Below are 22411 nucleotides of genomic sequence, written 5' to 3'. Positions count from 1 at the left end.
CAGTCAAAGACTAATAAATGCTTGTCAGTTGATTTGTAATTATCTTTATTATCTTTAAGAGTCCACTGTCAGTGCCAGGAATTAAGCCACTTCAAATGAACTCCCAGGCTTCTCTGGTGGCTTACTTGGTAAAAGAGTCCACCTGCCATGCAGGAGACCCAGGTTCATTCCCCGGGGTTGGGAAGATCCCCTGGAGAAGGGAATGTCTACCCACTCCAGTATTCTAGCCTAGAGAATCCCACTGACAGAGGAGCCTGGCAGGCTACAGTCCATGGGGTTGCAAAGAGTTGGGCACAACCGAGCAACTAACACATTCACACTTCCACAAATGATCTCCCATTTCCACATAAACATTTTTAATTAGAAAACATGACCTTGGGTTTAACAGTATGTAAAACTGTTAAAGAGACATTATCATAGACATCTGACTATTATCAATAACTTCTGTCATCCTAGATTGACATTCAAAGGAAGATCAAAACAAATTCTAAATTTTCAAGATCATGGAAGTCTGAAACAAATCCTAAACCTAAATTTTCAACATACTTCTGAGTTAAAAGTGCAAAGGGTAGAGGAGGGGAGAGAGAAGACAAAAACTGTTTATCCCTAACCGCTGTTTGTTGGACCTGTACTAGCATCCACCCAACTCTTCAAAGTACTCAAAGCTCTACCAAAAATGTCGAGAAACCTCCAATTAACTTTCACTTTCTCAGCAGAGGTAGGCCATTTTGCAAATCGAAGCTGCCAAGTTTAAACATATATCTGAGCTTCGGCTTGCTAACTCTAAGTCAAGAAATCCTAGATAGAAGTAAAATATGGTTCTTTATATTATTTCTAAAAAAATTCTCCATAGAGGACTACTATCTGAAAAAAAAAAATTATTTTAAATTAAAGTACTAACCAGAAAATAACCTGAAGTTAATGTTTAAAAATCCATTTTTCCTATTCCATTCAAATATTACTAAACTAAGTATGTTGACTATAATTTTAAAATAAAATGAATTTTATCGTAGCAAACTGTAAGACCAATTAAAAGTTCAGAAAATAGCAGGTATCTACTAACTTTATCACAAGCAAATTAACCTACATATCTTTGTATGAAAATAAAAAATCTAGGATCTCAAGAATAGGGGATAAATAACACCTAATATCTTCCCTTCCAAGCAGAACAGATCCAAGTGTGATAAACCTGATTATTTTTAAAATTTATTAAAAAAAAAAAGACTCAACAGAACAAGAACAAATTTTAACACTTTGAAATTCACTAGTTACAGATCACTTTCTATTTAATAAACTTGTTATCTCTAATTACTTCACGACTTTCAAATGAGCCAAACTCATAGCTAGTTTTTAAACAAATCTACACATACAGACACACATACACATATACACTTCTAAATTCTCACATAACACAGCTGGCTCTAGGTGAATACACTCCAGTATTCTGGCCGGAAGAACAAAATAGATGCGGGTTTGATCCCTGGGTCGGGAAGATCCCCTGGCAACCCACTCCGGTATTCTTGCCTGGAGAATCCCATGCAGAGAAGCCTGGTGGGCTACAATCCATAGGGTTGCAAAGAGTCAGACACAACCGAAGAGACTTAGCAAATTCAGTACCAACCGGCCATATTTGGCTAGAAGCATTTATGGAAATTCTCAGCATTCTGTGATGTTTTTCTAAAGCTAATAATTCTAAACTAAGAGAGACATTAGCCTTCCAAACAAGAATGGAAGCAGCCCAAATGTCCCTCAGCAGAGGAATGGATAAAGATGTAGTACATACATACAATGAAATATTACTTGACCGTAAAAAACAATGAAATAATGCCATTTACAGGAACATGAATGGACCTAAGAGATTATACTTCACATACTAAGTGAAGTAAAGTCAGACAGAGAAAGACAAATATCGTATCACTCATATGTGGAATATAATTTTTAAAAAGGGATACAAATGAACTTATTTACAAACAGAAACAGACTTACAGATATTGAAAACAAACTTATGGTTACCAAAGGGGAAATGTGGGTGGAGGGAGGAGGGATAAATCAGGAGCTTGGAATGAACATAAATATAATACTAAATATAAGACAGATAACCAACAAGGACCTTCTATATGTCACAGGGAACTCTACTCAATATTCTGTGATAAACTTTAAGAGAAAAGAATCTAAAAAAAGAATGAATACATGTATAACTGAATCACTCTGCTGTATACCTGAAACTGATACAACATTGTAAATCCACTGTACTCCAATAAAATTAAAAAAAAAAAAAAGAATGTCTTCCCAAGGTGCCACCCAAGAACAATGTTCTAAATGATCATGGAAACTTCCATGTAATCTATTTAGATAATTCTACAGGCTTTTAATGATGTCAAATTAAACAGCTATGAGAATAAATCAAGTAACCAAAAACTCACACAACTGTAGATAAACATTATAGGGATGAGTGTGTATCACAAAAAGCAAGCTGATATGTAAAAGACATTAATATCTTCCAGCTATGTAGACAGAAAATAAGGTAACAACACATCAATGGCAAGACACTTGTATAAAATTTTACACAAGACACTTGTATAAACATTTTGAGGAAATGTTTTCATAATAACAACAACAAAAGAACAGTCTGCCACGGCTTCTAGCTACTTATAGGAAACTTGTTAAGTCATACTCGAGTTTTTTGGTCTGCTATACCCAATTCAGGTATATAGACATGCACATGTGCCTGTGAAAACATCACACTCAAGCATTCTCCCATGGTACAGCTTTAGTAGGGGCCCATTATGAAGCACAAGCATCACATATTTCCTAAGTGGGTCATATTACCTAGAATATCCTATGAGGACAAACTGTTCTCTCAGAAGCAGGAGTGGAGAACAAAAGTATTTTCCTTGGAAAGGGAAGATATTTTCGGGGCAGCAAGTATCTCACTATGTGCCTTCCTAAAATATTTTCTATCTTGAAGGGGCAGGTTTCAAAAAAAACCCAGCTATTTATTTGACTTGGCATTTAACTTTTTTTCCTCTTAATCTAACACAACGTGCATAACCAGCTATAAAAATCAAACAAAAATGGAAATTGCTAATTCACTAAGCACCTGTTACTACATGCAAGACCCTGGTCAGATATAAAGACACTGAGTTACAGTCTCCACATGGGCTATATGTGACAGAAAGGAAGGACATTACAGTATTTATGGGTTAAAGTTCACATAAGTGACACAAACAAAGAACAGATGGGAATTTCGAAGAGGTACCATTTTAGACAAACAGAAAAGACACTGTGAAAAATGTAACTTAGCTGTACCTTGAAAGCGTGTGAAAAAGTTCTGCTCTGGGAATTGGAAAATCTAGACTCTCATCCTGACTTTGTTATTAGCTTGGTGGAGCATAAAACTTGGAAGAACTTAGTTTTCCTTATCCATTAAAAGAGAATACTAGACTAGATGATTTTTAAGGATCCTTCCAGCTTTATTATCTATGGAAATGTACAGAGAGAATTACATTTATCACCTTTCATAAAAATCTTTCAATTCACAAGTAATAACTCTTACTATAAAAATTCTAACAAAATCAACAAGATAGCGTCTCCTTGTTTGTCACTCCCTTCCCCAGAGGCAACAAGTGTTTCAGTTTGACATGTATCTTTCCTATGTATTTAAACATTTAATTGTTATTAACATCAGTCCAACCTAAAGGAAATCAGTCCTGAATATTCACTGGAAGGACTAATGCAGAAGCTGAAACTCCAATATTTAGCCACCTGGTGCGAAGAACTGACTCATTTGAAAAAAGACCCTGATGCTGGGAAAGATTGAAGGTGGGAAGAGAAGGGGATGACAGAAGATGAGATGGCTGGATGGCATCACAGACTCAATGGACATGAGTTTGAGTAAACTCTGGGAGTTGGTGATGGACAGGGAGGCCTGGCATGCTGCAGTCTATGGGGTCACAAAGAGCTGGACATGACTGAGCAACTGAACTGAACATAAATGAGATACTGGAAATACCATTTTTCAATTTGCTTTTTTTTCATTTAATATGTCTTTGAAATCTCCATATATACACATAGAAATCTATATCATTCTTTTCACCCAATACAAAGTACATGTTTTGTCATTTATTTAGCCATTTCCCCTTTGATCAGAATTCATGTTACTTCTAACTTGGGGTTATTATAAACATTTTTGTTATTCTTATTCATACCTTACTGTGTATTAGATGTTCAAAAGGGGCGTGTGGGGGTGAGGGTGGGCAGGGGTGGAGTAAGGAATTTGAGCTAACAACACAAAGGTAGAAAATAAAAAGGAAGATGAAGAAGTTCAAAACAGGCATTCTTATTTTCAGCAAAGGAGGATATGGGAGTCACAAAATATACTATAAGTATCTTTAGGATTGAGAGACATGGGTCCTAGCCCATGGTTCACAAACTAGATCTGACAGTAAAAAGTGGAATTGGGTCTTTTCGGACTAGAAGGGATCTTCAATATCATTCACATACATTACCACATTTTGGAGAAACTAAAGTCGTATCTGAAAATTAGAATGTGATTTTGATGACCCTGCAGAGAAGGCAACGGCAACCCACTCCAGTACTCTTGCCTGGAAAATCACATGGACGGAAGAGCCTGGTAGGCTGCACATGGGGTCGCTAAGAGTCAGACACGACTGAGCGACTTCACTTTCACTTTTCACTTTCATACATTGGAGAAGGAAATGGCAACCCACTCCAGTGTTCTTGCCTGGAGAACCCCAGGGACGGGGGAGCCTGGTGGGCTGCCGTCTATGGGGTCGCACAGAGTCGGACACGACTGAAGTGACTTAGCAGCAGCAGCAGCTTTGAGTTTTTACCCCACACTCTGCTGAAAGGATTTTTTAAAAAGGGTTTGAATAGTCACTGGTAAATGCTATGGAGACACAATAAGAAGTGAGAATGTTATATTTAAAGACAGCATATATTTCTATTGGACTCAGTCAGCACAGCTCTGATTTTCAGCAAACCTCATCAACTCTGAAGAGGAAAAAAATAAACTGTGGAGATGTCCCCAAATTAGGGGTGGGTTTGGCAGACTATCAAAGCAGTGAGGACATTATTAAAAAGCTACTTTGTCCAAACGGTAAGGAAGAAAGATCCCAATATACTGACCTACTTCAGATTGTTTACAGATATATGGTTTAAATAAGCTCAGCTGTCCTCTGGAGTCTGCTAACAATAGTGTGCGTTTTCCTCCTGGTACGGCACCCTCATTTAATGATCACTGGAGCCTATTAAATGACTGATTAGATACAGCAATACAATACAGTTATAATCATAAAACCAGATTTCTGGAGCATGAATAAATGTAAACCTAAATGTATCAGAGAATATAAAAATATATATAACTAGGATTTAGCACATCAATGTTTACGGATTAACTTGTTACATTTCCTTAGCGATTCAATGATAAGTATTTTTTCAAAAGGGACAAGGTCCTAATATTCATTAGTAGTAGTAGTATTAGTCGCTTAGTCGGGTCCGACTCTTCGCAACCCAATGGACTATAGCCCGCCAGGCTCTTCTGTCCATGGGATTCTCTGAGCAAGAATACTGGAGTGAGTTGCATTTCTTTCTCCAATACTATTCATTAGTATTTGTGTGTATATAGCTTTGAGGAATGTGTTTATATTATTTATACATAAAAAACCACATATGCTTCTTAGGGAAAATTCTCAGCTCAGTTCACTCACTCAGTCGTGTCCAACTCTTTGTGACCCCATGGACTGCAGCATGCCAGGCTTCTCTGTCCATCACCAACTCCCGCCCAAAACTTGCTCAAACTCATATCCATTGAGTCAGTGATGCCATCCAATCAATCATCCTGTCGTCCCCTTTTCCTCCTGCCTTCAATCTGTCCAGCCTCAGGGTCTTCTCCAGTGAGTCACTTCTTTGCATCAGATGGCCAAAGGATTGGAGTTTCAGCTTCAGCATCAGTCCTTCCAATGAATATTCAGGACTGATTTCCTTTAGGATGGACTAGCTGGATCTCCTTGCTGTCCAGGGGACTCTCAAGAGTCTTCTCCAACACCACAGTTCAAAAGCATCAATTTCTTTGGCACTCAGCCTTCCTTATGGTCCAACTCTCACATCCATACATGACTACTGGAAAAACCATAGCTTTGACTAGGCAGACCTTTGTAGGCAAAGTAATATCTGCTTTTCAATATGCTGTCTAGGTTGGTCATAGCTTTTCTTCCAAGGAGCAAGCATCTTTTAATTTCATGGCTGCAGTCACCATCTGCAGTGATTCTGGAGTCCCCCAAAATAAAGTCTCTCACTGTTTCCATTGTTTCCCCATCTATTTGCCATGAAGTAATGGGACCGGATGCCATGATCTTAGTTTTTGAAATGTTTAAAGCCAATGTTTTCACTCTCCTCTTTCACTTTCATCAAGAACTTTTTAGTTCTTCTTCGCTTTCTGCCATAAGGGTGGTGTCATCTGCATATCTGAGGTTATTGATATTTCTCTCAGAAATCTTGATTCCAGCTTGTGTTTCATCTAGCATGGCATTTTGTATGATGCACTCCACATAGAAGTTAGATAAGCAGGGTGACAATATACAGCCTTGACGTATTCCTTTCCCAATTTAGAACCAGTCTGTTGTTCCACGTCTGGTTCTAACTGTTGATTCTTGACCTGCATACAGGTTTCTCAGGAGGCAGGTCAGGTGGTCTTGTATTCCCACCTCTTTAAGAATCTTCCACAGTTTGTTGTGATCCACATAGTCAAAGGCTTTGGCATAGTCAATAAAGCAGAAGTATATGTTTTTCTGAAACTCTCTTGCTTTTTTGATGGTCCAAGGGATGTTGGCAATTTGATCTCTGGTTCCTTTGCCTTTTCTAAATACAGCTTGAATATGTGGAAGTTCATGGTCCACATACTATCGAAGCCTGGCTTGGAGAATTTTGAGCATTACTTTGCTAGTGTGTGAGATGAAGTGTAACTGTGTGGTAATTTGAATATTTTTTGGCATTGCCTTTCTTTGGGACTGGAATGAAAATTGACCTTTTCCAGTACAGTGGCCACTGCTGAGTTTTCCAAATTTGCTGACATACTGAGTGCAGCACTTTTACAGCATCATCTTTTAAGGATTTGAAATAGCTCAACTGGAATTTCATCACCTTCCCTAGCTTTGTTAGTAGTGATGCTTCCTAAGGTGCACTTACCTCACATTCCAGGATGTCTGGCTCTAGGTGAGTGATCACATCATTGTGGTTATCTGGGTCATGAAGATCTTGTTTGTATAGTTCTTCTGTGTATTCTTGCCACCTCTTCTTAATATCTTCTGCTTCTGTTAGCTCCATACCATTTCTGTTCTTTATTGTGCTCATCTTTGCATAAAATGTTCCCTTGGTATCTCTAACTTTCTTGAAGACATCTCTAGTCTTTCCCATTCTATTGTTTTCCTCTATTTCTTTGCATTGATCACAGAGGAAGGCTTTCATATCACTCCTTGCTATTCTTTGGAACTCTGCATTCAAATGGGTATATCTTTCCTTTTCTCCTTTCTGTTTAGCTTCTCTTCTTTTCTCAGCTATTTGCAAGGCCTCCTAGACAAGCATTTTGCCTTTTTACATTTCTTTTTCTTGGGGATGGTCTTGATCACTGCCTCCTGTACAATGTTACAAATCTTTATCCATAGTTCTTCAGGCACTCTGTCTATCAGATCTAATCCCTTGAATCTATTTGTCACTTCCACTGTATCATCATCATAAGGGATTTGATTTAGGTCATACCTGAATGGTCTAGTGGTCTTCCCTACTTTCTTCAATTTAAGCCTGAACTTAGCAATAAGGAGTTCATGATCTGAGCCACAGTCAGCTCTCAGCCTTATTTTTGCTGACTGTATAGAGCTTCTCCATCTTTGGCTGCAAAGAATATAATCAATCTGATTTTGGTATTGACCATCTGGTGATGTTCATGTGTAGACTCTTCTCTTGTGTTGCTGGAAGAGGGTGTTTGCTATGACCAGTGCCTTCTCTTGGCAAAACTCTGTTATCCTTTGCCCTGCTTCACTTTGTACTCCAAGGCCAAATTTGCCTGTTACTCCAGTTATTTCTTGACTTCCGACTTTTGCATTCCAGTCCTCTTTGATGAAAAGAACATCTTTTTTGGGTGTTAGTTCTATAAAGTCTTGTAGGTCTTAGAACTATTCAATTTCTACATGTAAATTCTACTTTTACATGTAGAATTACTACAGGGAAAATTCTACTTTTATACAAATATCTACCATTTTTCAATATAAAATAAGTATGTGTGTGAAAGTCACTCAGTCATATCCAACTCTTTCCCACCCCATGGACTATACAATCCATGGAATTCTCCAGGCCAGAATACTGAAGTGGATAGCCTTTCCCTTCTCTGGGGGATCTTCCCAACACAGGGATTGAACCCAGGTCTCCCGCATTGCAGGCAGATTCTTTACCAGCTGAGCCAAAACTGAAGTTTGAATGAGACACAGTTCTAAGCTCATTTTTCCAGATGCTCTTTAATTCTGTGTGTTGGGGGGGCATTTACATACATATATATATGTGCATATATATTATATATACATATCAAGGAAAATGCTTTGGAGACAGCAGAATAATATTTAAGCTTTTAATAGGCCTATAATTATTGAACTTAAAAATTCACAGAACTATAAAACTTTTCATGTAGGAAGGGAATCAGAGATCATCCAGGTCTCCTTCTTTTTATAGCTAAGGAAAACAAGAATTTAGATAACTTGCATAATGTCTACAACCTACCAGTAGTAGAGATGAGAAGACAAATTATTATCCTCTAACTTCTGGTACAATTTTCACACCAATCCATTACATAGTCCCAAAGAAGTCATCTGTGTTAGAGTACAGGTATTCTTTTTGACAATTTAGCTCCTAAATCACATTTAGTATTAAAATCTACCTTCCTTTATTGGCTTTCCCCTAAATAAAACAAAATAAAGAAATTATTTATACTTATTAGTTCATAAAGTTTCAACTTTTCTTGATTTAGAAGCTATGAATATAAGCAATAATGTCCCAGGGCTGAATTAATTATTTTCCAAGCATATTTGTCTTCACCAACTGATTAGCAAGTAACCATATTAGAAAATTCTATTCTTATTACTGAATTCTTCTTTAGACCTGTAGCTTTTCAATCCTAAGACCCATGGGACTTACAAATGGCATTATTCACTAGAATTAAGCACAGAAAAAGATAAGCATGTACAATAACTATCCTCTTCTCTCCAACAGCTGAAACATATCAAATGGTCTGAATCTCTTCATTTTTAGAGTAAATAAATGGAAGATACTAAAAGAAGTATCTCATGTAATAAAAAGATTTCTTACTGATGTACCTCTTGGCATGCTTTAAGTGCTGAAATTTGTACCAAAATTGAAATTTCTTCACATAAAGAATACGACAGTTCAAGAAAACTACTTGAATTGCTATTATTAAATCAATACTTATCAGAGCATTTACACAACATTAATTACTGTACACAACAAAAGAATTTAGCAAACTAACACACTGCCTTAAATCTAGTGAAATTCTGCTGCTGTTTAATTGCTATGAACATCAGTGTAAAAGGTATAGTCAATTTTATGGATTAAAAACATTCTCTAAAGTTGATATAAAATAGATTTTTGTATACTGTATCACCTAAAATATATCAGGAAAATCTATAAAACTATTCTTTTTAACTGATAAATGCATAGTTTTAGAGGACGTGTTTTCCTAAACAAGTTACAGTTGCACTGAGATACACAATCTGCAATTACTTGGATAAAAAGCTACTACACCTTCATTATAATACCATGTCAATTATCTAAAGCCTGATATTTATATACATAATTTTAGAATCTGAGTTTCAAGTTATAATATTTCTTGGTTATTTCTGAAACCAAGAGATGATCTCATCTCTTCCCAGGTATCCACTGTAGAATTCATTTCAACTTTAGGAATTGGATAACTGAAGTTCTGAGAACACTTAGTTTCTAGAATGCAATCTTTGTCTGAGTCAGCCTCTGTCACCTTGCAGCCTGGGTCAGCTTAGCCTTAATGAGCTATTTCTGACAAAGGTCAATATAGAAACTGTGAATCCATCTAGACACTGCTGCAATGACTTCACGGCATAGGCTGCATTTTAGATGTGTAATTTTATCCTGGATATGCTTCCTCTATTAACCATAAATTTTATCTCAAAAACCCACCCATTACTTCATCTCTATCTCATATAACGTTCAATTCTAACAGGTGCCTATCTCTGCACTTTGACAGCTATTTTTAGTTTTTCTAGTTTTCAGCATTCCTACCCTATAAAACTAAAGTTAAAAAATATTCTTGCACACAACAATAAAGGAATCAATTGCATGTCTTTCTGAAAAATGATGATGTTACTCTGTACACTGTTTGATGTTAATTTCTATATTTATCTGGTTCTATAGTTTCATAAACAGTCGAATTCTATTGAATATGTGTCCCCTACTTTTTTTAACTTAGTACTATAACTGGACTCCTACCGTCTAAAAAGTACAAAGAATAAAATTAACTTCTTTAGGACTTACACATGAATTTAAAAAACAAGGGTGTCAGTTTTCCATCTGTAGACTAAAAAGAGGAAATAGTCATCATTTTTATTTGCCTATCAGAAAACTAGATGGGTAGCTATTTCCTGGTCTCTGGACAATGCTATTTCTCCTTCCCTCCACAGCTATACTTTTAAAATTTTGTAGTTCAAAGTCTAACAAAAACAATCAGGTTATATTTTAGTATCCTTAAGAGAAACTGAAACAATTATTATATTCTTTCAACATATGATTTTAATATTGTTAGACTTCATTGTTAATTAGGGGCTCTTAAAAATCTTTATTCTTTTTATATGCAGAATTCAATCTTTCCTCATTACCAAGTACTCAAAGCACATTCGGTAGTAGCAGCATACAATATATTGGAAACTTATCTATGGTTAATAACATGTCTTAAGTAACTGTAAAGTGTTGAGTCATCTGTACACCACCATGAGACAGTGATGAAATCAGCACTTTTTAAGTGCCAAATCGTGAGGTCAGTGGACTTTTTCAGACCTTTCCCCCAGCCAATGGTTACTGGTATGATGAATGGATGACCACAAAGTTGGTGAGCAATTAGCCACTTTAGTGAGTGTGAAGTGGTATCTTATAGCTTTGATTTGTATTTCCCTAGTGATTTTGATGTCGAGCATCTTTTCATGTACTTACTGACCATTTGTATATCAGTTCAAATCCTTTGCCAATTTTTATATTGGGTTGTCTTTTTATTGTTTAGTTTTAAGAGTTCTTCATATATTCTGGATATAAGTCTCTTATCAGATATATGTTCTGTAAGTATTTTCTCCCATTCTGTAATTTGTCTTTATTTTGCTGATGGTGCCTTTTGAAGAACAAATGTTTTAAATTTTGATAAAGCCCAATGTATCTGTTTTTCTTGTGTTTCTTATACTGCTGGTGTCTTATGTAAGAAATTAATGCCTAGGTCAAAGTCACAAAGATTATTCTCAAGTTTTCTTCTAAGAATTTTACAGTTTTAGACCTAGACTCAGGTCTATGATCCGTTCAGCGTTCACCTGTGTATATAGTGTGAGACAGGGATCTAACTTCCTTATTCCACATGTAGCTATCCAGTTGTGTCAGCACCATTTGTTGAAAAGACACTGAATTGTCTTGGCACCCTTGTTCAAAATTAATTGACCATAAATGTAAGCAATTATTTCTGGAATCTATCCCATTGATGTATAAGTCTTATCTATAAGTATATGCTTATCTGCAAGTATAAGCATACTTAGGCCAATACCACACTGCCTAGTTTCATAGTTTTATTGTGTTTTGAAATTGGGAAGTATGAGCCCTCCACTTTGTTCTTTTCAAGATAGCTTTGGCCACTCTGGGTACCATGCATTTCCGTATGAACTTTAGGATTAGTTGTAAATCCCTGCTAAAAAAGAAACAGGGATTTGACAAGGCTTGCATTGAATCTGCAGATCAATAGAAGGCATACCACAATATTAAGTCTTCCAATCCATAAACACAGGGTCTCTCTCCATCCATTTAGGTTTTAATTTCTTTGAACAGTGTTTTGTAGTCTTCCGTGTACAAATCTTTCACCTCCCTTGTTAAGTTTATTCCTAGGTATTTTATTCTTTTAGATGCTGTTGTTAATAGAACTGTTTTCTTAAATACATTTTCAGATTGTTCACTGCTTATCTATAGAAATTCAATTAGCTTGTGTGTGTCAATCCTGCCCTGCAACTTTGCTAAATTTTTTAATGAGCTCTAGTTTTTATGTGTATTCCTTAGTATTTTCTATACATAAGACTATGATATCTGCAAATAGAAATGGTTTTACTTCTTCCTCTCCTATCTGAATGCTCTCACCTTTATGCCTTGGGTAGAATCTCCAGTACAATGCTGAGTAGAAGCCAAAAGAGCAGACATACTTGTCTTCTGATCTTAGGGGAAAAAATTTAGTCTTTCACCATTATGTACAATGTTAGCTGTGGGTTTTTCATAAATGCCTTTTATCAGGCTAAAGAAGTTATTATAAGGTATTTTCATAATAAAATGTCTATCTTAGTAATAAACCAAGGCTAAAAAACATTTAAACTGAGGGTTCCAGAATTATTGGACCTAATCTAAAACTGTAGATGTTTGATCCAGCTGTAGTTACATATTTCAAACTGACAGTACAGGCTTAATTTCCTTAACTCCATAACTTATTTTTAGCACAAGCAAATATTCTTTAGGTATATTAGTTGAGGTTAAGACTTTTAATGACCTTGAAAGCTTGTTTGGAGGTTCTAGCAGGGGAGCGCAGCTACTAGTATACCCCCTTGACTGAAGACCAATCCTCCTCTATTGGGGATGGTCGTCCTCTTCGACCGAGCACGCAGCTTCGGGAAGAACGCACATGGAGAGGTGAGGGAGGAAGGGGATACCCGCGTAGCCAGCCAGATCAGCCGAATCAACCCTGGCGATCAATGGGGTGACAGATGTCACAACCAGATCGCCCGGATGACCCAGAGGGATGGGATGGGAAGGGAGGTGGGAGGGGGGTTCAAGATGGGGAACACATGTACACCCGTGGTGGATTCATGTCAATATATGGCAAAACCAACACAATATTGTAAAGTAATTAGCCTCCAAAAAATAGATTAATTAATTAAAAATAAATTAATTAAAAAAGTTTTAATGAAAGTTATGGCAAACGAATTTTGCAACTTGTTTTTTCCCTAACAAATATACATTTTTTCTAGAATGTATACACTGTACAAAGAAGTATATGTTCTTTTTAAACAAGTGTCATTCAAGCACCCCAGATATGCAGCTAAAACCAGTTCAGATATGCTCTTCCTGCCATAGAATCCTAAACAGTCAGGTGATGTACTACTAAGAAACAACTGCCTATCCAATGGTCAAAGGTTTACTCTCATATCTTGTTCCAAGATAAAGTAGACCAAAACAATCACTCTGTCAAAATGTCCATGCCAAATGAGGACATGTACATAGTCTAAAAAATATATTGTATTCCTTATCATGTCCAAACCACTGGGATAAACATAACTAATACATCAAAACTTCTAACAAAAGAGTTGAAATTATTTACAATATTCTAGTCTCCAAGTATACATAAATCTTTACTTCGAAAAATGCTTAACGATTTTCAACTCTTGGAGTGAGAAAAGCATAAAGACCTCACAAGTTGAGCTTGAACTCTGTCAAGTGTTTACTCTTTACAAAATTACTTGTCTTTTTCTTAGTGTGCAATATGATATCTTAATGAACTGAAAGTCAATTAGCCTTTTTTAAAAAAGAGTATTGATTCTCTTCTTATGATCAAAATAAAGTTCTGCACAGTAAACATTCTTTGTTATGTCACCAGGTATCAAGTTTCTTTCATATAATTTATTTACACTTTAAGAATTAAGTTTTCTATTTACCTCCTATGACACTGTTTTATTATAATAATATGTCTTTTGAGCTAAATAAGAGAGTATTTTAAGTATTGTTATTTTTCAGTTTAGTTCAGTTGCTTAGTCGTGTCTGATTCTTTGCAACCCCATGGACTGCCGCATGCCAAGGCCTCCCTGCCCATCACCAACTCCCGGAGTTTACTCAAACTCATGTCCATTGAGTTGGTAACGCCATCCAACCATCTCATCCTCTGTCGTCCCCTCTTTCCTGCCTTCAATCTTTCCCAGCATCAGGGTCTTTTCAAATGAGTCAGTTCTTCACATCAGGTGGCCAAAGTATTGGAGTTTCAGCTTCAGCATTAGTCCTTTCAATGAATATTCAGGACTGAGTCATCATAATTCAGTATGCAGTATTATTGATTATAGGTATGCTCAATATATAGCACATATAGTCATGTTTTCATTCAATGAACATCTACTAAATGACTGCTCTGTGCTAAGGGTAAAAAAGACCAAGTTCCTGTCTTCCTGAAACTGATATTCTAGCAAAAGAAGTCAAATAACTCAAACAAATAAATAATTTATACAGATATAAATAAATGTAGGGTGACAGAAAAGGCAAAATGGGATAGAGTGACTGGTGGGCACATATTATTCTCTAAGAAGATGACCTGAAAACTGGGAACTAAATAATGATAAAGGAGTAGAGCAAGGGTTTTATAAGTAAAAGAAACAGCAGGTACAAAAGCTCTAATAAGATGGAAAGAAACAACACAGTGTATTTGAGGAAAAGAAAGAAAACTGTCATCCTAGACCATATGAGATGAGGGATGGAATGGTAGGACTTTGTCACCATAGATTTTATCTGGTTGCAACAGGAAGCCAGTGGAAGACTATAAACAGAAATGGCATGACCTGACATATACTTTAAGAAGATCACTCTTGCTGGTATGTAAAGAATGAAATGTAAGGAGGAATGAACAGTACCAGTTAACAGAAAATAATAATCTTTTTTCTTTGTATTGTTTCTTAGTCTTCTCTCTCCCTTTCTATTCCCAATTCCATCAACTGAATACTGGTTCTTATATCCTTCTCCTACCTGGGCTATTTCAGAAATATCCAAACTAGTCTCCCTGCTTCCATAACTAGTGTATGTGTGTGTAAGTGTGCACACATGTACATGCATGCGTGTGCATGTATATGTGTATGCTTTGATCAAAAGCCTCAAAAACTCACTACTACCAACAAAATAAAATCCAAACTCCTTGCTTGACATTCAGTAACACTGCAGCCTAATATCAAAGCACCTGCCTGGCCTCACTTCCCACTACTGATGTGACAGACTGTGTTGTTGTTGTTCAGTCGCTCAGTCATGTCTGACTCTTTGCGACCCCATGACTGCAGCACGCCAGGCTTCCCTGTCCTTCACCATCTCCCGAAGCTTGCTCAAACTCATGTCCATTGAGTCAGTGATGCCATCCAACCACCTCATCCTTTGTCACTTTCTTCTCCTCCTGCCCTCAAATCTTTCCTAGAACCAGGATCTTTTCCAATGAGTCGGCTCTTCGCATCAGGTGGCCAAAATTTTGGAACTTCAGCTTCAGCATCAGTCCTTCCAATGAGTATTCAGGGTTGATTTCCTTTAGGATTGACTGGTTTGATCTCCGTGGAGTCCAAGGGACTGTCAAGAGTCTTCTCCAAAACCACGATTCAAAAGCATCAGTTCTTCAGTGCTCAGCCTTCTCCATGGTCCAATTTTCACATCCGTACATGACTACTGGAAAACCGATAACTTTGACTATACAGACCTTTGTCGGCAAAATGATGTCTCTGCTTTTTAATATGCTGTCTAGGTTTGTCACAGGTTTTCTTCCAAGGAGCAAGTCTCTTTTAATTCATGACTGCAGTCACCATCTGCAGTGATTCTGGAGCCCAAGAAAATAAAGTATATCACTGTTTTCACTTTTTCTCCATCTATTTGCCATGAAGTGATGGGGCTAGATGCCATGATCTTCATTTTTTGAATGTTGAGTTTTAAGCCAGCTTTTTCATGAATCTCCTCTTCACTCTCATCAGAAGGTTTTTAGTTCCTCTTCACTTTCTGCCATTAGAGTGGTATCATCTGCATATCTGAGGTTGTTGATATTCAACTTAATACTATGACTATGTTAATCTTGATAGCATGTGAAATGAACACAATTGTAAGGTAGTTTGAACATTCTTTGGCATTGCCTTTCTTTGGAACTGGAATGAAAACTGACTTTTTGCAGTCCTGTGGCCACCATTGCATTTTCCAAATTTGCTCTTACTCGACTCTTTCACTCTATAAGGTCTACTCAGTTTTTCCTGGACAGAGCTTATGACTTCCTGCTTCCATGGCTCTGATCCCTTTCCTTAATCTTTCCTTAAATTCAAAGTCTCTCTTTTCTTCATGGCTCAAGAAACATTCTCCTTGACTATCCAGGCAGTAGCTGTTCTGTTTGACTATAACCATAGCATTTTACATCATGACCCAGAATATACAAGTTTCACAAATCTACATTTACCTTTACTTCAAGCAATGCTCTTTGGTATTTCCTATCCTATGCTATTTCTTTTTCAAATGACTCACTAAAATGACTGCACAGACTACTTAACAGGTTTCAATCTTCAGTTTAAAAAACACTTTAAATGCATCTTTCTAGACAGCATTGGTAACTTAACCAAATCCTGATATTGAAAGAGGAAACTTATATCAAACTACAGTGGCCTTAATCTTAATGGTGAGTGCATGCGTGCTAAGTCACTTCAGTCATGTCCAAGTCTGTGTGACCCCCACGGACTGTAGCCCACCAGGTTTCCCCTGACCATGGGATTCTCCAGGCAAGAATGCTGACATGAGCTGCCACGTCCTCCTCCAGGAGATTTTTCCCAACCCAGGGATCAAACCTGCATCTCTTATGTCTCCTGCACTGGCAGGAGGGTTTTTAATTTTTTTTTTTTTTTTTTTTTTTTTTACCACTAGTGCCACCTGGGAAGCCCAATCTTAATGGTAGGACAGGGTATTTTACATATCACTTTATCTACCACGATGCCAAACACAGTATTTATTAATCCTTACTGAAGAGAAAGACTATCTGCAATCAGACAGGATCATGATTAAGACTGTTTTGTGTTCACATCATCTTGTTTCAAACTGTAGTTATGATGGTCAAAATGGTTAGTTTTCAACAACACTTTGATCTATTCTTTCTGCTTTCCTACCTTACAGGATTAAATAATGGTTTTGCAAGGTGAGAGAACACAATAAGTATTCAACAAACACTCATTTTCACCTTTTCTTCAGAGGTATGAGAAAATCTCTCTATGGAGGACACCTACTACCATTCACTGGGCATGCTTCTCTTCTATCACAGGTACTCGGGTACTTCTGCTCTGCCTAGGAAGGCATTATAAGTCCAGCGTCCTCATGTGGTCCTTTTAGATTTGCCAAAGTTGGGATAAGAGTAAGCCTTTTGTTTCAATGGAATGACAGTTATTAAGGTTGAATGGCCTCTCCTGCTGTCAGCACTAAGGTACTTGACCATTAAAGTTCTATTAAAGTTGTTGACTCTTTCAAAAACATCTTCAGTAATTTGAATTAAGAAAATGAAAAAGCAAGGAAGTAATCTAAAATCTGTACTGAATGGTTTTTTCTCTGGCAAAGGACCCAACTTTTAAGATAAGCCAATGGGGCAATGTAAATTCCTAATTCTCAAATCTCAAAGATTCAAAGGTAAAATTAATTTTACCAGGAGCTGATTCCCATAGGCTCCTGAGGAAGGCAAAGCATCTACAGGTACTTCACTTCCACCTCCTGAGTCTGTGGTGACCCACTGCAGGTCTAGGGAGACAAGGCGAATACACAGTAACAAATGCTCTATACCACCTAGACCAGGTTCGGCTTTTAGGCAGAAATAAGCCTCCAGGACCTATCCAAGAAAGAATCTGAATTTCTTTATCAGCTCTAAAACTACCTAAAGGCTGCAGGCATCCTGGGATAACTGTGGGCCAGAGTAAACTACTCTGTGCTCCAGACCCTCTGAAATCTGGAAGTATGAACCTCAGCATTCATTGGCAATTGTCTCCTCAAGGCCAGACCCAGGGCTTCAGCAATGTTAGGGCTTTAAGACAGCCATCTGGAATTACTTTATCATTCACTAACAATGTAAAATCATCTACTCTAATTCTCCCTGCATTGCTCCAGTAAAAAACACTTAACTCAGAGAAGCTTTATATGCAGGATTTTAGAACTAAGCTCCGCCCCCCCCAAAAAAACCCAAAACTTTTGACATGAAAGTATTATACCTAGAATGGCAAAATTTCAAAAATATGAACTGCTTCACGAATATTTTTTCAGAATGAAAACAGAATCGAATCACTCTTTTGACAGTGAATTACTCTCCTCATTACACTGAAAAGCAAATGAAAGGTAAAGCCAAAATTCTATTTATTTTAAAAGATGTCAAATCTAGGTTAAATTTTTTTAACATTTCAAATAAAAACAGCGTCTTGGAAAAAAGAGCTATTAAATAGAACCTGGAAGGGCCTTAAAAAGTATAACAACAATACAGGATTAAATATTAACAATATTCTTGTGCTACTTTCTTGCTATTTGGCTAAAACATCTCCCTCCTCCACCTTTAAATCATCCTGTGTCTACCAATATTTTTGCTTTTTTTTGTTAGATCCACTTTTCAGAAATAGAGCACAGGTTATTAAACTGGATTCTTCCTTTAGTACTCATCCTCTGACACATTCCACTAAATTAGAGATTTATTTATATTGATAAATACTCCTTTTAAAAACAAATATATCTTGGGGAAAAAAGATTAATTCTATATTACCTTTCAACCTCAAGGAAGAGAAGGAGGGAGGGAAAAAGAAGAGGAGAGAAGGGAGAAAGAAGACCTAATCTGAGGAAAAAAGACATTAGGACTACCAGAAGAGGACAGAAAAGGATGAGTGAATCATGCCTTAAGAGAGGGAGACTAGGAAACCAGCCAGAAAGCCTTAGACCTAAGTAAGTAAAATGGAAACAAAAAGCCTTCACTGGACACAGCAGAGATTATGTACAATTAAGGCGATAAAAGCTATGTCTGTTGCAGCCGCACTACAGACAAATAAGTACTAGATTAAACAATTTACAAGGCACAGCAAAGTAATGCTATGGGTGATAAGGTTATCAATAAGTCATAATTGATATAGAGAATGCATTAAACAAAGTGTACGCAAAGAGTTTAAAAGCGCCATTCCAAATAGTTTACTTAAAGAAAGAGTCTCTTTAGTTTTAAATGTTTTTGCTAGATTTCCAATGAGGGTCTCCCAAGGACCACATTCAAGTAGGTGAAATAATTATAAAAGCCACATGTTTATTAGTATTTAAAACATATGGCTCAAAATACACTCTGTGCTCTAAAGGTCAAAATAAGGTTTTATTTTTAGAATCTTCAAAGCTGTCATTTCTTGGTCTTTTTGCCATGTTTAAGCTAGCCAGATACTTCTTTTAATATGATAGAAATATTAAGGCAGAAAAGAGATTCTTTAAAGCATTTCCTGCCAAACTGCTTTGCCTCAAACTAGCAAAACGTCTTTGACTAGACCACTGAACTATGCTTCAGTTTTATCCTTCACTTAATATTAAAGCTAACATCTTCTGATACATGTCAAATGCTAGACACCAAGGTTACAAACTGAACAAAACAGAATCCCCTACCTTTGAGGCAGTCAGAATCATTTGACAGAAAGAGACATATAAACAAATAATTATAAGACTACCTGATTAAGTTTCATAATAGGAGATATGAACAGAGCATTATGCAAATAAAGTAGTAAAAGCCACTAAATGAGCCTGGAGGACTATGCTAAGCCTTTTCAAGAGAATTTGACATTTAAATTCATCTGCAGTGAGGCAGTTGGGTTAGTCAATCTGTAAGGACCCTTCTAGTTTAAAAAGGGCAGGACAAAAAGTTGAAGGTCATAGAGATCTTGTTTGTCAAAAGGGCTGGTGTACCTAGCCATTCTACTTCTGGGTGTTTATCCGAAAGACTTCCCTGTAGCTCAAATGGTAAAGAACTTGCCTACAATGCAGGAGACCAGGGCTCGATCCCTGGGTTGGGAAGTTCCTCTGGAGAAGGGAATGGCAATCCACTCCAGTATTCCTGCCTGGAGAATCCCATAGACAGAGAACCTGGCGGGCCACAGTGCGTGGGGTCGCAAAGAGTCAAACACGACTGAGCGACTAACACACACACATCTGAAGGACAGGAAAACACTAATTTGAGAAGATATATGTACCCCTATGTTCAATGGAGCATTATCTACAATAGCAAAGACATGGAAGCAACCTAAGTGCCCACGGATGGATGGATGGATGATATGCTATGTGTGCGTGGTGGCTCAGACAGTAAAGAATCTGCCTGCAATGTGGGAGAGCTGGGTTTGATCCCTGGGTTGGGAAGATCCTCTGCAGGACAGCATGGGAATCCACTCTAGTATGATTGCCTGGAGAATCCCCATGGACAGAGGAGCCTAGCAGGCTACAGTCCAAGGGGTCACAAAGAGTCAGACACAACTAAGCGACTAAGCACAGCACAGTGTGTGTGTGTGTGTGTGTACACACATTCATATGTGTGTGTGAACGCGCACACGTGTGCACATGATGGAAAACTACTCAATCATAAAAAAGAATGAAATCTGCCATCTATGACAATAGTAATGAACCTTGAAGGTATTATGCCAAGTGAAATAAGCCAGAGAAAGACAAATACCTATGATTTCACTCATGTGGAATCTAAAGGAACAAAATAAAACAAAAACAAACTTATAGATACAGAGAACAGATTAGTGGTTACCAGAGGGGAAGGAGGTTGTAGCACAGGGTAAAATGGATGAAGGGGGTCAACTATATGGTGATCACTTTTTAGTGCATAATGCTTCAAAATATAGTGCTATACACCTGAAACTAACATAATTTAAAAAACAGTTGATGTAAATAATTCCAGTTTGTTGCTTATTAAATTTAACTTCTGTATCCAAAAGAGAATATTTCACTTGTACATTGCTCATCATCTCTCCCAAACTTGTCCTCTTACTATACTCCTTTTCTTGGTAAATAGTTGCTGCTGCTAAGTCAAGTCAGTCGTGTCCAACTCTGTGCGACCCCATAGGTGGCAGCCCACCTGGCTCCCCTGTCCCTGGGATTCTCCAGGCAAGAACACTTACCATCTAAAACTTAAGCTTCTATAGTCAACTCATCACCAGTTTCTATTATATTCCATACTATTTCTATATTCTATTTCCAATCGCTACCACTATCTCTTACAGTGGAGGCTTCCTGTGGCCTCCAAAAGAGTTTTCCTGTCTGAGATCTCTTCTGCCAATCAACCAGTTCTTTACATGGTAGCCAAAGTGATTCTTCCAAAACACAAATCTGATCATATTTCAATTCACCTTAAAATCATACAACTACTTCTACTGTTCCCAGAAAAAGTCCAAACTCTTCAGTGTAACTGTCCACATCTGGCTTGGCTTGCCTCGTGCTACAGTCTTTTATATTCATATTGAACTTCTCACATGTGTGTGTGCTTCTAAGTCGCTTCAGTTGTGTCTAACTTTGTGCAGCCCTATGGATTGTAGCACACCAGGCTGCTCTGTCCAGGGAATTCTCCAGGCAAGAATACTGGAGTGTGCTGCCATGCCCTCCTCCAGGGGATCTCCCTGACCCAGGGATCAAACCCATGTCTCTTACATCTCCTGCACTGATTGGCAGACAGGCTCTTTACCACTAGCATCACCTGGGAAGCAGTTTCCTCAATAAACAAAGCTCACTATCCTCTGAAAAGCATTCCAAGATGCCTTCAAGAGAGAATCAGGTGACCTTAAAAAATGATCTTTCAGGATCCTCTGCTTCTCTATCACCATATTTGCCACACTACACAGTATTGTGACTACTTATCTGTCTCCCGCAGGAAGCTATAAATTCCTTAAGGTCAGAAACTGCCTTACACATTCTTGTCTTTCTTATGTAAAGCATCATACCTGCCTGGCACTGACATATAGATGGTACTAGATAAAGATTTGTTGAATGCATGAATAAATGAATGAATGAAAGAACAAACTGCAAAGAAAGAGAAATTCAGTGTCCTACAACTTGCCATAACAGTTATTGGCAACATTACAGAAACCTAATCCTTTAGCAAGACCATATTTAAGACATGAGCCTATCACAATTAACCTGTTTCCAAAGACAGATATAAAGAAGGCTCAACATAAACCCACAATTCAAATGAACTTGAAGTGTGTTTATGTCTTCCAGTTTAGACAGCATAAAGTTACTACTTTGGGGAGATAATACACATGTATCCTAATTATGATATATTACACATGTAAAAAAGTTTTAACTACATATGCAATATTATATT

The 22411-nt window shown here is 37.3% G+C and overlaps 1 protein-coding gene across 3 annotated transcripts in view; it reads right to left on the bottom strand.

The window, feature by feature from the left end:
- MXI1 (MAX interactor 1, dimerization protein) overlaps positions 1 to 22411 on the bottom strand; it is a 92775-nt gene that overhangs the window by 24710 nt on the left and 45654 nt on the right. The gene's annotated exons all lie outside the window — the stretch shown is intronic.

The sequence above is a fragment of the Bubalus bubalis genome, chromosome 23 (assembly GCF_019923935.1).
Source record: "Bubalus bubalis isolate 160015118507 breed Murrah chromosome 23, NDDB_SH_1, whole genome shotgun sequence".
Lineage (NCBI taxonomy): Eukaryota > Metazoa > Chordata > Mammalia > Artiodactyla > Bovidae > Bubalus > Bubalus bubalis.
This window is presented reverse-complemented; position numbering and strand designations above follow the sequence as displayed.